This window comes from Trachinotus anak, unplaced genomic scaffold (assembly GCF_046630095.1).
Source record: "Trachinotus anak isolate AG129_WGS33_773 ecotype Australia unplaced genomic scaffold, CSIRO_AGI_Tana_v1 ptg000008l, whole genome shotgun sequence".
NCBI classification, from domain to species: domain Eukaryota; kingdom Metazoa; phylum Chordata; class Actinopteri; order Carangiformes; family Carangidae; genus Trachinotus; species Trachinotus anak.
In genome coordinates, this window is record NW_027273859.1 from 5,856,518 (window position 1) to 5,873,747 (window position 17,230).

Consider the following 17,230-nt stretch of genomic DNA (forward strand, 5'->3'; position numbering starts at 1 on the left):
TAATAATATCAGTCAGCACTCCACAATGGAGAGCTCATTAAAACATAGAGAGAAATAGGCCACATGTTCTGATTAGGTTCCTGAGCGGTGTGTGTTTTGGCTGCGCCTGTCGATTTGTGTCATTTCATGTGCACTTCTGTCTGTTTTAGCCTGCATGTATTCGGTGTGTCCGTTTCTTGTCAGAATGTATTTGGAGTTAAGATGAATCCCTGTAGGGAGAAGCAAAGCGGGGCTGTTTCTCTGACGAGGGCGGAGAAGAGGAAGGAAGAGATGAAGAATGTTTTCATCCCCCATCTGTCTGTCCTCTTTTCTTCACCGCTGCATCTCTCTGTTTCCCGCTGTCCTCTTCCTGCCCTTCATTTTCCCCACCTCTCCTTTCCTGGCAGCGTTTTCCTTCCCATCCTCCCATATTACAACACACACACACACACACACACACACACACACACACACACACACTGACCTCTGGTGCTGTCCCAGCTGATTGCTAGTCCTTGCAGGCATTGTTTGACTTTAAACCTCGACCTCTGACCCTTTTGTCGGTTAAAGCGAGCCAGGGCACATCACCCACCACCCTCCACCCCGACTATCACACAGGGACAGACTTAATGTCCATTAACCCGTAACTGCCCCCACCCCCACCACCCCCACACACACACACACACATGTATGGATGGATGGACTACAGGACAGCCCCCACCCTTCATCTCCCCTCTCGCCTCCCTGCAAAACAAACACAGTAGCTACCATCAGCTCTCTTCCTTCCTTCCTTCCTTCCTTCCTGCAACCATGTTCCCTCCCCTATCACTCCACCTTTTATTGCTCCGGCAGCATTTAAAAAAACACACACACAAACACACCCAAGTGCAAAGTCTAACACTCAAAAGCTTTTTTACCTAAATAGAACAAGCAGGATCAAACGATTTCACGCCTCATGGACAGAGGGATAAGAGCGGTTCCAGGACTTTTATACCGTCTTTTCCTCCCCTTGAAATCATTATAGTGAGGTGTTGGAGCAGCTCTTGTGCATTAATGGTTGGCTATGTCGGGGCCTCTGATGCTGCTGATGGCTGGTTTTCAACATTAGATCATTCAAGAAAGGTGTTTCTTGAGAGACTGAGTCTCGTCAGAGCAGAAAGGTGTCAGCACTGAGGTGCATCACACTGAAACTCTGTGTTGAAACCAAGGCTATTGAGTCCTCAGAAATGATTTTGACGTGAAATTACTAGTAGAAGTGCACTATTCTTCTTGAGTCTTATGTTTAGCCATGCCTGCGGTGTGGCCCTGTAAGCCTGCTGGTTGGCCCATTCACCACTTTGGTCCTCACACAGAAATATCTCAACAAGTGTTGGATGGACTGCTATGAAATGTATTTTCATAGATTTTCAGGGGAGGATGAAACCTGACCAAATTTTTCATCAAAATTTCAGTTTATCCAATAATTTATGACCAAATACCTGTAAAACTTCAGCTGTACTTTGAGTTCAGTGCTAATTGGCAGATGTTAGTTTGCTAACATGCCAGACTAAGCTGATGAATATGAATGGTAAACATGGTAAACATTACCCACTAAATCTTGACATGTATCAGGGTGCAAACTTAAAAACAAGTAATGGAAACACAAAATTTTGTACGTTTAAGTGAGGTGGTTTTTCAGACTATTCGACAAAGCACAAAGCAAAATTCACAATTGTGTTTTGTCCACTTTTCTAAAAAAAAAAAAAAAAAAAAAAAAAAGCTTCTATATTGTGCAAAACTGCAACCAGGCTATTGCCACTGTGAGACAGACATTAGCATTAGGCTCGAAGCACTGCTATAGCTAAGAAGATGACAGTCTCACTGTGCTGCTTACATGGACACATACTGTGTTTTGAGAAATGTGCAAAAAAGATGATTTCAGCTTAAACTTTTTTTTTTTCTGGAAATAAGTCAGTATTTTGAGGCAACAGAATAAAGCAGCTCAAACGGCCTTGTTACATATACAGATTTTTCCACTTGTTTTAAAAGGGAATTATTGCTTGATAATGTGATGATGAAGAATCTCCATCATACAGGATGTTGCTTAAAATGGGTGTTAAATTTTGATTGGTAGTACCGTTCAGCTTTTCAAACTTTTTTCAGGAAGAGCTCTTTCAGAAAAAAATGTTCAGAACATGGTCTTTTTCCAAGATTCATTGCCAAATGATAATTTGTGACCCAAGTTCACCTAGTTTCAGCTTTGTGATTCAAATGTATTCTGCAGGGTTCAAAATGTTATCAGGGAGTCTGTGAACCAAGCAGGGAGCCTTGGGAGAATATTTCTCCAATTTAGATGAATTTTTACAGCTGAAATGTTTTGATCACAGATCAGCCTTTAAAAACACAGACACCTCCCAAAAGCAGTGTTTTGATTTGAATCTGAGCTCAGGCACTGTAAGTCACTCTCTGTTGCAGCTTTAGCTAAATGTCGGGAATATGAATGTGAACACATACAACGGCTCCAGTGGTGGCGAGGCATCAAAGATGAAATTTCAAGGTTCTGGGTTCAAGTCCAGAGTAAAGTGGCTATGAAATCGGACTGATAAAATATCACGTTACAAAAACTCCCTGCAAAATTGACTGAACAAAATGACTTGTGGGATGTAAAGTGAAGTCAATATCGAACTCAGCATTTTTGGTGCTGTTACCTGTCACCTATTCAAACAGTGCTTCAGAACCACGTATGCAACAGGGCTGAAAAAACACAGCTCTACATCTCACGGGGAAGCTTTTTTCTATGCATTGACATGAAGCACGCGGACATGGACACTCCATTGACAGTGAAACATACACTCACCCTCACACACCATGCGCACTCAGCGTCTGAGAGTCTTGGCACAAAGACACAGGTCAACAATAAAAGCAGACAGAGTGTGTGTTTTTGTATGATACTCTGCATAGTCTGAATACAGGCTTCAAAGCAATATCAAGCCTGAGTGAGTCTGCATCGAAGTGATAGCACTAACTAGCATATCTGTGAATACAGATGTTACAAATGGGCGTGTTGAGTCTTTATGCTGACCACCTCACATAAAAGAGCTGAGTGTGTGTGTGTGTGTGTGTGCATGCATGTGTGTGTGTGTGGGTGAAGCGTTGGCAGATTGTGCAGCGTGTTTGTGTTGAGCTGGCACAGATGAAAGACTGATAATCAAAGAGCGGTTTGATCAGCTGCGTGCAGTGTGTGTGTGTGTGTGTGTGTGAATGTAGAAGATGAGTATGAAAGACAGTGATCAGGCTCGCTGTATTGTCCTCCTCCTCAAAAAAAAATCCTCTAAAAAGTGTTTGAAATTGCACTTTAAATCCGCTATCATCATGTGAGTCACCCATCAGTTTTCATGCACCTGAGCACATGATTTCCTATATTTGCATACAATTAATGATTTGCTAACCAGCGTCAGGGCATCAAGCAATCCAAATGCATCAAGTTAATGTCATTGACTTTCCTTTCACATGGTGATTGGAATTCACTTCCCGTCCTAATTACCTCAAACTGAAGCGGAACCGAGCACGGCATTTGACTTTAAACAACCTATTGCAAATTGATGGAAATGTTGAAAAAAAAAAAAAAAAAGTCCCATGTGAGCTCGCAGTGTAACATCTAAGCCTCCGTCACTGCTGCCTCCACCCAGCACCCTGCTCTTTCATGTCTCTCCCCCTGGGAGATTATGCAGGCCTTCAAATCTCCATCTTCTCTCCTTTCATCCCTACTGTAGATCTTGCTCACTCCCCCACCCCCTACCCCCTCGCCGCCTTGTCTGTGTCATGGTCGGCTGGCCAGGCGTGGTCAGCTTATAATTCTTTGATCGGCGCTCTGATCTCCTCCATCAGTGCCAGGGGCTACAGCTGATTACAGATGAAATGGATCTGATTTGGAGTCTAACTGCGGGCCAAACACCTGCTCAGACCTGAGGAAGTGATAGCAGAGGAGGTGCAGGCGAGAGGGACTGATGTCCAGTTTAACAGACAGCGAGACCATCTGTGCTGTTGGTGTGCTGGATGGAAGCGGATCATGCTCAGACGTTTGGGGAGTGGACGTGGGATGGAGACATTTCACAACTATTCTGAGAAGAAATAGACTATGGACCTGATTTAATTAATAAGAATAGTTTTAATGCTGCTACTGGGAACAGGTGTTTGGCCCTAATAACAAGCTGGTGTGGCTTCTGATCAGATATTAAAGCTGCACCAACAAATATTTTATATCAACAATGGGTCAAATGGCTACGTGTAATTTGCAGCATTTTCACATCTTTATCACAACTTTAATGTTTTGGTTCACTCCCTCTGCTCTTATCAAGACTGTTCCCAGCCACAGCAGCCCAGCACCAAAGAAAAGACAGATAAAGCTAGTTACTAGCTGGTGAACATATTGGAGCATTTAGTGGCTAAAGAGCCAGATATTTGAGATAAGATAGTCCTTTATTAGTCCAACAGTGGGGAAATTTCCCTCAAGAATTGGTGGAGACCAAAAAACAGAGATAAAAGGAGAATTAATTTTGGACCTACACTCATCAGGTGGAGCCAAACACCATTTCACACCATTGTTTTTCCCTGTGCTGGGTGTGTAAACAGGCACATTTTTGTTACCATGATAGAAATATTTGAGGAGTATCTGAGTGTGTGGAATCATTGTTGCAGCCATTATGAACTGCCTCAAACCCAAAAGAACTTAATGAGTTTCCGCATGAGTGGAGACTTTTTACCGTTCATAAATGGCCTTGATCCTTGATCCTCAACCCTGTGCTCTAGACGACAATGGTTATAATTCCACCCAGTAACTACAGCAACTCATTTCATCAGTGCATCAGTCTCTCTGATAAAATCAGAAATCAGTCAAAATAGCAGACTTGGTCAGGAGTCACTTGTCAAACCCTTTCTCCAGAAGATTTCCACCCTGAAGTGTTTGGTTAAATGCTTCATAACAGGGCTTAATGGCACACAGTTTAATATCATGATATATATATATATATATATATATATATATATATATATATATATATATATATATATATATATATATACACATATATATATGTGTGTGTGTGTGTGTGTGTGTGTGTGTGTGTGTGTGTGTGTATAAGCTTTTCAACTCAATGTGACTTGACAAAATAACCCCACAACAGTACAGTGAAAACCTCCAAACAGTGAGCTGTTATCATGACTGTGGGCTGATTGGTTTGTTGAAGATGTGCTTATATGTCATTGGCTGTTGTAGCTATTATCTGGCATATTATATGGCACACAGATAATTGAAAACACTGCAACGAGAGTGCATTTAGGTCCGTAAGAGATTCACAATCTAACTACTCCTATTCCTTTAACCTGATTGAGGAAACCAGATTTTTGGTTTACTTGACATTTAAGAAATGTGATTACAGCAGAAAGCCAACAATAACCAGGTTAGTTATGTGCGAGCAGACACATTGTCTGTGTTTTCCTCTCTCGCAGCCTCTCCACCTCCAGGTCTCCCTCTCCCCTTTTTTCTCTGGTTGACCTCGTCCTCCTCTGCCCAGCGTATGTTGGTTCTGATGAGTGAAACTCACGTGCACTCTGCCCTGCCTCGCCCTGTGTGCAGGCCCAGGGGATGCTGGGATAGCACTCTGACCTGTCATCAGTGCGCATATATGAGTGTGTGTGCGCTAGTCCATGATCACCATGTAGTCACAGGTCGATCAACCTTGCTGAAGGCAATGCACTGACTTATGAACAACAGGCAAACCCACACACATTTACAGACTGAATATAACTGCTGTGCACCCAAGAAGACTGCTACATACACACATGTGTATGTCTGTATGCACACACACACACGCACACACACACACACACACACACACACACACTCATACATACATGAGGATCATACATGCATAATATACACTGTGCACACATGCAAAACATTAAATTAAGTGTCATATTCACACCCACACAAACATCTCCAATCTCACCACTCATATATGTTGCCACCTGCTCCTCACACACCAATACACTAATCAAACATCACTCTTTTCCCCCGCCAGCCAGATTCAGACAAACAAAAAAGCTGACAAAGTTTCTCTGTTGTATTTCAGAGCTCATTAAAAAGTATTCACCACTGTATGATTTAGCGCTGTAATCAGCTCTGAATAATAGAAATGGTCATATTGACGCCTGCAGGCACCCGACGCACCGTCTCATTTTGGAACAACAACCGCTGGGCGTGTGAATGCAAAACACTATGACACACACACGCCCACACACACACTATCTCCCTCTTGCTTCTCCTTCCTCTCTCTGGCTGCCAGCACCTCACAACGCTCACAGTGTATTCTGGCCTGGGGAGACCGCCTACTACGCTCCTGAGGGGGCTAATTGTCCAGTAGCGCTTCTTCACTTTCCCTCCCACTCTCTCTGTTCTCTCCTTTCTGCTCGGCTCCGTTCTTTGAGCGTTTCTTTCGGGATGAGTTCAGGAGTTCATGCTGAGCCCATAGCCCTGCATCCCAGTGAGGTGCCACAGGGCAGAAAGGTTACACCTCGCTGGACTCCTATAGAAACAGCCCACACATATCAATGGCCGGCAGGTGGGGAGGGAGGCGAGGTTACACTGACAGAGAGATGAATAGAATGACGGAGGCAATGGAGGAAAAACAGGACTGAAAGGAAAAGACATGACCAACTGTAGTGTAAATGTTGAGGGTCAGAGTGGCTTTGTGGGCTGAGGCTTCAATGGTAAAGTTTCTTATTCAGTGATATAAAATACTGGATCTATTTATCTAGTGTTATGGCTTTCTAAGGAGTCTTACAGCAGTTAGAAGTTGTTTTATGGTCACATATTTTAAATGCTGTCCAAACACGTGACAACAACCTTTATCTACCAGTGGATGGTCCATATAATGCATCAACCCTCAGCACTGCAGCTTTGCTGCTACACCACTACCTGCTTTCAGCCCATTTATCTCCCTCCACCTCCCCAGCCACCTTCAGCATTTAGATTGATCTGACTTTATTATGTTTCTTCATGTTGGTCAGATGTTGTGTATCTTTGGCTCTTCTGTGGGTTTGTGAGTTCAGCACAGTGTGTGTTAAGCTTGCTCAGATTTGATCTGGGGCAGAGCTTTAGCCCAAATTAAAATGCATATTTTTGTTGAAGTAAATGATTGAAACTTGACCTGAACTGCTTCCTGATTATCTGTGTACCTTGTAAGCATACACAGAACAAGTACAGATTGTTTCTGACAGTGATAGCATAGTTATTAAAGCATAGATATTAAAGGATCATTTCAGTTTATTACAATATGCCAGTCACTAATAGGCATTATAGCTGAGAGCTGAGAACATTATATGAACAATACTAAACAGAAGTCAGATGAGGATAAGAACGTGCAGAGAGATAATCAGGGAGGTTTTAAACATACCATAGGTTAGCAAACTTATTTTAAAGTAACAAAATTCCAAAAATGATTACTGTTGTAAACGTCTATTCTTTTTAAAATAAACCCTTGTTGACTTGCAACCCCTCGTTGCCAGTTGTACTGCATGTCTACTTGTTATTTCTTATATTTTTTGATCCAAAAAATATAAGAAATTAAAATAATTCTGTAAATGTCAAGGAAAATGGAAAAAAGTTACAGCATAATTCTGGGCAAACCTGTTTACAACATGTCACATCACTAATGTTTGTATCCTGCCAGACTTTGTTGTAACTATAACAAAATCTACAAAAATAAGACCAAAGTTGTAATAAACTATATTTTGTTAAATGTGACAAATATGAGATAAAGCTAAAAGCTAAGCTATTGAAAAGGTTAAAAACTATGGTATTGATAAGGCTAAAAGCTAAGCTATTAATAATGTATGCTATGCAATCATAATACCCATTTTCCACCAAAATTAGCTGGTATTACCTGCAGGTTTTTAAACCCTCTAATAAAGGCCAGTCGACCCCTTTTCCACTGCCAGTCGAGCTTGCCTTTCTGTTTCGACTGAAGACACGCCCTTCAAGAAGTCAATTGTTCCCTTTTCCACTGCTGACAAAAGCACATTGTCAGCAGGTCTTAGTGTGTTAGTGGGTTTTTTTGACCAGTGGAAAAGGGGCTTAAGTCAGAAAGTCAGCAAACTGACTCCGTACTGTCTGTAATCCAGCGATGTTTTTTAAAGTTTGCTAACATTAGCTATCATAAGCTACAGGTCACATAGGACTAACAAAGGCTGTAGCAGCAAAACCCCTGGTGGTGATCATCTTACTTTAACTGTCAGACTCCTGGTTGATTTAATTAATTGATTTGATTAACATGCAGCTGATAGCATTTTCATTTTATATAAAGAGATGTTTCTCAAATATTATAATGAGAAATTGTGTTGTATTACTGTCAGCATTGAACGGTGCATCCATGTTAATCTCCCTGAATACCACATTTACTCTTTTACTTTTTATTCATGAGCCATTCAAATCCCTGGACGGCAGGCGAAAGCTGTAGAGGAGAATGGTGAGAGACACTTTCCCCTGACTCAACAACTAGTCAACAATGAAGGTGCCCTTCACCAAGGCATTTAACCCAACCAGATTCAACATGCTCAGTGACTGAGAGAAGTCAGAAGATGATGAAAGAGTTGAGCTTCCAGTACTGGGCTGACCCCAGTGGCCAAAATTAGTAGGTTGTGGTTCTTACTGGGCAGAGCCCAGGAATGAATGTGCATTACTGTAAAAAAATGCAAAGCAGGCCATTTCCGACAAAGAGTGTGCCTACTCAGCAGAAGCAAATCCTTCCATGGATGAATAAATATTTAAAAATCCGCCAGTGACAGCTATCAGATCAGTTAGTGAAATCAACAGTCATCAGCTGAAAATGCGCCTGGCAGAGTTACAGTGGAGACAGATATTTGTTGAGGAGAGAAGTGTAAGGTGAGAGGAATGAGAAGAGAGCGCTCTAACCCCGGGTCTATTAGAGCCTGATTGGACCCATTAGGAGGGAAAGGTGATACGTGAACCGCGAGCAACGCTCCTCCGGCCTGGCTCTACATTAACCGCTGCCTGCTCTCTACTTTGTCGAACACATAGACTGATCGATAGCAATGAGAAGGAAGGAGAGGAGGGTATGAGGTGGCGAGGTGAGGAGGAGAGAGAAGAGGTCCAGGTTTACGGGAAGATAAGCTGGGATCGATTGAGAGACAAGGACTGCTGCTGCGTGGAGAGAGAGGACGGAGGAATGCGAGATGCAGAAGGTTCACACTCCTTCACCTCATCAAAACTGATGGAGGGGAACATGTGTGTGTGTGTGTGTGTGTGTGTGTGTGTGACTGGGTACTGGCCAAGAGTATATATGTCTGTGTCACTCAAATGTGTTTACTGTCACAACAGTTATTTACTGTAAGTTCTCAAATAAAAGCCAGTATCCCAATAAAGGGTCATGGTCAGCACAAAAACGTACAGCTGGTTAAAAAAAACCCCTCAGTAATTCAGTCTGATGTACAGTTCCATCACTTCACATTAAAAGCCTACAAGGCGATAACACTGAGCCACTCCAATGACTGTCCGCTTTGAGCTATTAAAAGGCTTTTAATTTGAAGAATTGTTGTATTGTTGCAGTTGCATTGATGAAAAATAAAGACATACAGCTGAGAAATTAGAGGCAATTGAAATGAATAAGTGGATATTTCTGTCAAAGAGTTTAATACGCAAACAGCATTGCAAAAAGATGTTGCAGTTTTATACAGTGTTTTAAACTGGAACATTTCTTGTCCAGACACTGTGACCAGAAATTTCTGGTCTTTATGCTAAGCTAAGCTAATTGCCCACTTAGCTTCATATTTAGTGTGTGTACATTTCCCAAAATGTCAAGTTAGTCCTTTAACCAAAACGCTGTTTTCATTCACTAATGTATTCCAATTGCTTCTATACTTTGTTGTTTTTTTTTCGTTCAGAGAGAAGCTGCCTTTAAGGATACACCCCTTTAGGCACTGAAAGACTTTTAATGTGAAAAGCCATTGCAGCCAGTGTTGAGTAGCTTAACAGCGATATAAAAAAATGGCAAACTGGAAGCGACTGAAAAAAGTGAATTAAAACAGTAATTTTGTTACATAAGAGAAACTCAGAGCAACAGAGCAACAGAGTGGTTCTGTTGTTGTTCTGAGGGAGTTTGTGCTGTGTAAAAGTACATTATATTACATTTATCAGGGGAGCAGGCGGATATGGAAGAAGTGTTATGTTTGCATTAACAGCACACAGCAGCAACAACAAATTAAAACAGGAGCAGATGAGAAAAGAGGGAGACAGTCACCAAAATAAGATAAAATATACTTGCTGTTTCTTCCAGCAGCTCAGATAAATGAAAGCACCCACTACTATTTGAGAATTTACAGAAGTAGCTTGTGTCGTATTGCATCTCATCTGAGTTTTGTGTCAGTGTGTGTGAACACTGCAATTCTTGCTTTGTGACTGCGTGTGTATGGAGGCGTAGCATATAAGTTGAGTCCATTTATTTTTGCATACCTGACACCTGTCACGCTGCCTTGATGTGCATAACCTCCACCTCCATCTCTCTTGCTTTTTCCTCAATCTACTGCTCTGTCTCTCCTCTCATCTCCCTACTCTCACTGTCATATCGTCCATTCTTCCACCTTTCTCGCCCTCTCTCCTCCTTCCTCCCCCTTTTCCTCTCCCGAGCTCTTGGCATCTGTGATGGCACCCTGTCAGAGAAAAGCTATTTATGATCGGCAACCAATATCCTCACAGAGATAAACACACACTGTGAGAGACACAGATAGAGAGTGAGAGACAGAGAGAGAGAGAGCGAGAGAGAGAGAGAGGGAGATCCAGAGTTATTAGAGAGAACGAGGGATAAGTGCATTGTGACGAGAGAGAGAAGCACATACACTTGCAGAAAAAATATGGACTGAAAGGAGCGCAGTGTTGCCTGAGGCTGTTTTTTCTCACCTTTGTGTTTATGTGTGTGACTGTGTGTGTGCGGCTTGGTCGTTGTTGTCATCCCGGTACATATATCTATGCGTGTGTTTAAGAGCATCCCTCTTCTGCCCATATGTCTCTGTATTCTGTAGGTGAAAGTTGGGATACAAACTACTTTTTTTATCGAAGGCAATTTACTAAAGTCTGCCGGAGCCCCCAGCCGCTCGATCAAACAGACAGAAGATTGTAAATGAGAAAGCCCTTCATCACGCACTTCAAACATGAGACAGCCACCTACTAACTTACACATACACTATCACACACACACTATCACACATAGTATCCATGACGAGGGCTTAGGCTTGGTATTCGACGTGCAGGCAGCAATGGAGTGTTGGTTATTGATGATAACCCTCGATTCTGTGAGTACAGGAGTTGTCATCTTGTTTCTGTTGTTTTGTTTTTTTTAAGTTAATTATCAACTACCCAAAGCAGGCAACAACCTGCATCCCAAAGACCCCATATTCATTATGTATTAGTTATTTTTGTGTTAATTTAATTAATTGCAAATTAGTTTGTGAATATGTAACTAAAGCACAATACAAAGTAAAATGATGAGGGCTTTAAGGGAATAGTTGATTATGGATTTTCTGGCTAGGAGTTGGATGAGATGATTGATACCACTCTTATGAACATGGCAAAAATTCTTGTTGTCAACATGAAGTCACTCTGTCAAAATTGGCCAAAAATGATAAAAAACATAAGTTTGAACCTTTCTAATATCTATTTTTTTGCACCTAGTCTGTAACAGGGTAAATCAATACAATGAGAGTCATAACTACTTGTATAGGAGCTCATTTAGGTGCATGTTTTCAGGACGTGGCTTCAGTTTGCTGGTGCTGGAATAGTAGTCTAGGCTATCTATAGCTTCTATACAACTTAATCACTAGGTTCTATAATTTTACTGTCTACTGACTAAAATCCAAAGTATTTATCAAACAGACCTTTTTAGGGTGCACATCACTCTCTCTGTGGCCGGGTTGGGTTGTGAATTGTTTCAGCTACAAGCACCTACATTTCATTTTCAGTCTGTGAAAGTGATGTCGTGTCCGTTATGCAGAGCATTCAGTGCAGCAGCCCAGGCCCATGTAAGAAGCTGCGAGGGAGACAGCCATGGTAGTGCTGGTTTTTTTCACAATAGAATGAACATTTTCACAATTATTATTATTTATTTTTTTTTTTTACAAATTGATTATAGTCATAGGTCACTGTAGAACCACAACTTGTCCTCTTGATGCTTTGTGTTAGCAAATTAGCTTTAGCGGTTCTGGATTTACAGGATCAGATTTTGTTATTTTTGGACAGATCCAATCTCGCTGTTTCCCAGTATTTCCTGTCTTTATGCGAAGCTAAGCTAACTGCTTCCTGACTCCTGCTTCATGTTGAAGTGACAGGTATGAGGGTGGTGTTGATCTTATCATCTAACCCTGGGGGCAGGAATGCAACTACGAGTATATATGAACTACTCCTTTCAGTGTTATTACCTGTCCAGTGTTGTTGAGGGGTTTAGTCAAAATTGACATTGTGCATGTTCCTAAATAGATTTGAGAAAACAAATGAGGGTCATTGTAATTTACCTGTAATGGCTTATATTTGCATTGGGCTGCATACAACCCCAACAACCTCCACCAATGGGAAGACTAGGATGGTCTGTATGTAGCCTGGGAAGCAAAACTGAGGGCAAAGTGATAACTGAGGAGCAACAAAAATGAATGGACCAACATTTTCATCAATTTTTCTCAACTTCTCGAAACCGAATTTAGGTGACTGGACACAGTGTAGAGGGATTTTACTAAACTAAACTAAAACTGTAAAAGTGGAAATTATGGCCTTGTTCTTAGTCACACATCACAAAATTCATTATTCAGTAAACCTAAACTTGAAATTCAGCGCACGGTCATTTCTCTTTTCTCCCGCTTCTTCTTCTCTCTTTGTTTTCTACTTTTGTGCTTCAGGCGGAATCTTGCAGCCTCACTTTCACTCACACGTACACAATCAAGAAAAGGTGTGAACACCCCACATACACACACACATTCACACCCATAACCTTCAGCATCATTCTTAACAAAATGCTCTGATATCTGAAATCCAATATCCCACCCAAATTCAACCGTTTCTTTCTCTTTCCCCTGCTTTTGTCTGCTTTTTTTTCTGCACCCTCCACTCATGCGTCGCTCTGCTCTCTCTCTTTGTCTTGCACCAGAATAATTTCTTTCTGGGAGTACCTGAAAATGTCTGTAATTTCCACATCCTGTTTTGACAACCGCCACCTCCCTCTCCTCTTGCAAGGTTTTCCTTTCCCTTCTCATACTCACTTTCTTATGTCTTTTGATTCTTAGCACATTTTACATGCCTCCCCATACCTCTCCCTCTCTTTCCTCTGTTCTCCTCCTCTGATTCACTCTGCCAGTTGTGCTGTTTGCCGAGGAAGGTTTCAGAGGAGGCAGAAAAGATGCTGCTGTTTTTCTTCTCCACCCTTTGTTCTGTTTTTACTTTCTTACTTGTTTTTCTTCTCCTCCCTCGCGCGTCTGTGTGCTTTCTTCTTAATCTCCCTCTCAGTTTTTCTTTTTTTTGCTTCTGTCGTCTTCGTGAATGTTGAGTAGAGACACGCAACCCAGATGAAGGTCACATTGGGCTTAAGGAGAAGAAAAGAAGAAGAAGAGACGAGTAATGAGTGACAGGTGGACGCGCACAAATACACAAATACATACACACACCCACACACACATTAAACTCCTGCCCACAACAGAATGTAACACAGTGAAATTCATCTGTGGTCTAACACTAACTGGCTAGTTGGTGAACCACTGTAGCTGCCGAGCTAACCGCTAACAGACAAGCCAGCCAGGTGCATTTTCTTGGATGCTATGAATGCTAACGAATTTGAAAGTTGTTGTTTCACTTTTTAAAAAATCTAAAAGTTTTCAAGTTTTAATAATAAATGCGGTAGTAGATGCCGGTTTTTCACCCAGATGTGACGTCCCAACTTTGATTCTCTAAAGGCCGAGAGCAGTAACTACAGAAACTGTGAAGTTAAGAATAGAGAGTTTGAAATTTGAAGGCTTCGACACCAAACTGTGTAACACATACATACAAAGATAAGAACAAAAGATAAGAGTCCAAAACTAAGACGGAGAGTCCCCTGTGCCAGCTGATCCTAAAGCTCTGCCCACAAGCACCAGAGCTTCAGGACAAACACCAAACACAATCTGGCAAACTAAATCATCCCAAAACAAAAACAAAGTCTGATCAAATATTGGAGCAAAAAGCACAAAAAAACAAAGTAAAGTAGAATTCTACTTAACCCTAAACACAGAGCACATGGTGGCAGAGTACCCGACCACCAGACTGCTGGAAAACGAAAGCCTGACAGAAACAGGCCGTCAGACGCAGAGGCTGAGACAGAATCTCACTTCCTGCTCTACCATAAGAAATACAAGAATCTGAAAGGGTTTTCTTTGAAAAACTAAACAATACACAGTTTATCCTGAGTTTATCCATGTGCCTGAGCCTCAGAAACTGCCCTTTCTATGTGGGAAGAAAATTCAGTGTGCATTGTGAGCTGCAAAATAAATTTCCTGTTGTCACACACAGAGAAACGAGCTCTGTGTTTCTAAGTGATTACATTAAAGTATTTTCTGGTCATGAGTTGTACTAAATATAAGTTATTAAATGCTTTTTATCATATTGTATTTGATATGTTGGTTGAATACTTGCCTAGTATTTTATTTTTATAGCTAATCATCTGTGCTGTAGTAATCTAATTACTGTACTAATCATCTGTCAGTGTAACTGGTAGATTGCCAGGTAACCCCTGTACAGGTGGTCCGGACCAGCTCTCCGTCTTTGGGATCCAAGCCTCCAGTTATGCAGGATTATAATCCTATCAATAAACTCTGAGGTAAGGAGACTCATCTCACCTCCGGACACCCACCCTGCTGCCCCTGGTACTGCACCCAGCCGAGTAGCCCTGCTAAACCAGATACAGATATCAGCCACACCCATTCACGGCAGCTCTCCTCTAAATGATCTTATTATGACTTTGTAAGCCCCAAGGATCTGTTGAATTTAATTGGTTGAAGCAACCTTTCAGAACCAACTGGTATAATAATACATGAAGCCTGTTTATTATTGTCTATGAAGAACCATTTTACTCAAATGAATAAAACATTTTGTATATTTGCTATGAGAGAGTTTCTTCATCTGCAGCTGGATACTCTGTACAAAGTCCAGAGTTGCTCTTTAGAAGTCTCAGTTCCTTCTTGACTGCACAAACCTGAAAGCTAAAGAGTTCTGATAGTTATTCACTGCTGGTTGGCAAACTCATTTTTCTCACTTCTCCTCTGATATTCTATTTTCAGCTGTAGATTCTCTGTAGGCTCTTGTTGATGGTCTTCTGGCTTGTAGACTTAGCTAAGTTTATTTTAACTACCTATTTCTACCATTGACTCCTATCTCACAACTGTCTAAAAATCATTCCTCATTTGTGAAGCAGAATTTACGCAAAAAAGTGGATGATGCAGCAGAGCTAACAAGGTATGGTAATTTCCACCATTTTGGACTCTCTGGCTCAGTGATGTCAAGACTGCTTTCTATTGCTATGGCATGAATACAGCAGTGTGTACTGAAGCTGAGCTTGATGAGAAAAATGTGCCTGGATTTAATTTAATTGATTTCGCAGTTAAATTGTGCTGTTTTTCTTTTTAATTGTGTTGTTGTTATTGGAATTCATACACACCTGAAACACACTCTGACCTCACACATCTACACATTCACACACCTGAGGCACATTCATTGGATCCAATGGTTCACACCGCAGATCACACAACTAACTGCCAAGTCCCAGCCGGTGTGTGTGTGTGTGTGTGTGTGTTTCTGTGTGTGCATCTAGAGGCCAAGATTCATGTCAGCATCAGCGGCTCACTAATCACAAAGAGAGCGCCGAGGGCCAAGTGGATAGTGTCAGTAACGTATGGGCCGGCTACGGTTACACACAGGGAACAAACAAAGGCAGCAGCAAAACCTCTGACACCATCATAGTTCATTCACTGCTGTCAATAAAGCAGCACTGGAAACTCAGCTACAGTCCATGCACACAGCGCTGCACTATATTGACTGGAAAAGCTGTGATGTCTGTCAGTCTATATGGACTGAACACACACACACACACACACACACAAGACAACCTGACATTGTGTGTCGATCCTTCACACAGCTCTCTGAAAAATCAAATCTGAAATTTCTGTGATTCAGACTTTTTGCTGCGAATGTCCTGAAGAAGTAAAAAAGCCCAGTTTTAATTCTGTGACGAGGCAGTTTCCAAACAATCCGATATGTTTTTAAATAGTTTATTTATCCTGAGAAGTGGAAAAATGTTCTCAACCCATAAAGGATAATTTAATCCTTCATGGTTTTAATTGGGCAGTAGTGATTTGAAACCGGCTATTGACTTGTTTTTCTAAAAGGAGAGAGCACCAAAAGACTGGATAAATCCTGCAAGAAAATAAAAGGCAAGTTACATAATTGTGAAACTCTATTTGGTGGTAGGGTCTCTGAAATTGAGTTAGTTTAATTAAATGTGCTGGAAAGTGAATTCAGACTTAATCAGGAACCTCATGACTGTGGCTAACTCACCATATGAGTGTGTGTGTATGCCTGTTAAACGCCTCTGGTAGAGCGTTTAACCCTTCGGTGAGTGTCTCCACCTGGGACTGAACCGCCGGCCTGTCTGTTGAAGCTTTAACAGCAGCAGAATAACTTTAGAGGCTGTTAGGAAAAATGTCTCTCCAAAATGAAATATACTGCTGCTACTGAGGCCATGGGCTGGGATACCTATAGGCACACACATGCACACACACATGCACACATGACTATGTGACAGCACAGCAGCATACTGGCCATCTCTGGTAGATTTTTCCTAAATAAGTAAGTCATCCAGACCTCAGCTTTCCACTGGCTTCATCCAGGAGAACACAGCAGCCAAAACCCTGCAAGGCTCCACACTAACACACTCAAACCCACACACGTACACACATAAATATGGATGAACGTCTGTACACAAACCAAGGCAACACACATATGGTCCCTAAGCATACACGCAGGCAGACACACGCGAGGCCAAAAAGGAGGAAGAGGGGCGGAGTGGAGGAGGAGTAGGAGAGTTTGGTTAAGAAACAGAATTTCAAGAACACCTGCACATGCACACACACACTCATACACACACGCACTCACACACACGCACACACCTCCAGGTGCTGGCTGCCTGTGTGT

At 41.7% G+C, this 17,230-nt stretch overlaps 1 protein-coding gene across 3 annotated transcripts in view; it reads right to left on the minus strand.

Moving 5' to 3' along the window:
• sema4c (sema domain, immunoglobulin domain (Ig), transmembrane domain (TM) and short cytoplasmic domain, (semaphorin) 4C) overlaps positions 1-17,230 on the minus strand; it is a 96,357-nt gene that overhangs the window by 49,266 nt on the left and 29,861 nt on the right. Inside the window, exon 2 of one of the 3 annotated variants that reach the window (XR_011691572.1) lies at positions 13,462-13,595. The exons of the other annotated variants lie outside the window; for them this stretch is intronic. The gene's annotated coding sequence lies outside the window, so the exon portion shown is untranslated. The remainder of the gene's footprint in view (positions 1-13,461; positions 13,596-17,230) is intronic. 3 annotated transcript variants of the gene reach the window in all.